Source organism: Mustelus asterias, chromosome 9, assembly GCF_964213995.1.
Source record: "Mustelus asterias chromosome 9, sMusAst1.hap1.1, whole genome shotgun sequence".
NCBI classification, from domain to species: domain Eukaryota; kingdom Metazoa; phylum Chordata; class Chondrichthyes; order Carcharhiniformes; family Triakidae; genus Mustelus; species Mustelus asterias.
Genome location: NC_135809.1, coordinates 19,169,149 through 19,170,460, shown reverse-complemented (window position 1 = coordinate 19,170,460; position 1,312 = coordinate 19,169,149). Strand labels below are relative to the sequence as shown.

Here is a 1,312-nt window from a genome sequence, read left to right as displayed (position 1 = left end):
GTGATATAAAACAGTGAGTCATCACGCAAACCAGCCTCCCATCCATTGTCCACTCTGTCCACACTTCCCGCTGCCTTGGCAAGGCAGCCAGCATAATTAAGGACCCCACGCACCCCGGACATACCCTCTTCCACCATCTTCCATCGGGAAAAAGATGCAAAAGTCTGAGGTGACGTATCAACCAACTCAAGAACAGGTTCTTCCCTGCTGCCATCAGACTTTTGAATGGACCTACCTCGTATTAAGTTGATCTTTCTCTACACCCTAGCTATGACTGTAACACTGCAATCTGCACCCTTTCCTTTCCTTCCCTCTGAACGGTATGCTTTCTCTGTATAGCGCGCAAGAAACAATATTTTTCACTGTATACTAATACATGTGGCAATAATAAATCAAATCAAAATCAAAGTGTTGTGGAAAATGTAAATCTAGAAGACTAATTTACATGACATTGAGGAAGTAGGAAAAGTGGATATTGGCTGATATTGGCAAAACGTAAATTGAGAATTGCTTTCAGAAAATCCTTCTTGACACAGATGGTGAATGATAGACCTCTGGGCAGACTGACAGAGATGAAAACCTTGTTTGTAATTAAGGAACAGTTGGATGTAAAAAGGAGCAAACTGTAGGCTGCCTCCGAAAGATCAAATTACTATCAGCTGACTGTTCAGCATCGATTGTAATTATCTTCTGATTTAGTATGTTCTTTTCTTCTCGGCCTTTTGGCTAAGATCAAGTGTAGTATGGTCGGCAGCCCATGGTCGGCCGCACTTGGTTGAGGTCATTAGGTTACGCTGAAGCTTCATATGTTTCATATGAAGCAATTTTTTAAAGTGGCATCTCGGCCTTTTGGCTGGGATGCAAATGAGCTCAAGTCTTGGAGAAGGAACCTCCCCCTTCTCCAGTCAGCTTGGCTCATGTAGATCGGGCCCAGGACAGGGTGGTTTGGTCGCTCGCCCTGTCTTGTCAGCCTGGATCTGAAATGTCTCGACTTGTTGAGACTCTGAATTGGATTTGATTTGATTGAATTGGAAAAGAATAAAAAAAAAGTATGTTCTTTTTTAATTAAAATTACATAATGTATGTAACAATCAGGGAACAATTTATAATTTAAGGGGGTAATATTGAATTAAGTCAATAATCAGGGTCGAGGATCCCAATCCACAATTAATTCGCACCTGACTTTAGTCATACCGACAGCACACAAACTTGGGGGGCGATTCTCCCAAAAAAGTTCTAAGTGGCGAATTTGTGTAAAAACTGGGGTAAATCAATTTTCAGCACAAAGTTTCAAAATGAATCTCCCGCACTC

The 1,312-nt window shown here is 41.6% G+C and overlaps 1 pseudogene; it reads left to right on the top strand.

The window, feature by feature from the left end:
• The first annotated feature begins 706 nt into the window (after window positions 1–706).
• LOC144499337 (U2 spliceosomal RNA) lies at window positions 707–880 on the top strand (annotated as a pseudogene).
• The last annotated feature ends 432 nt before the right edge of the window (window positions 881–1,312 follow it).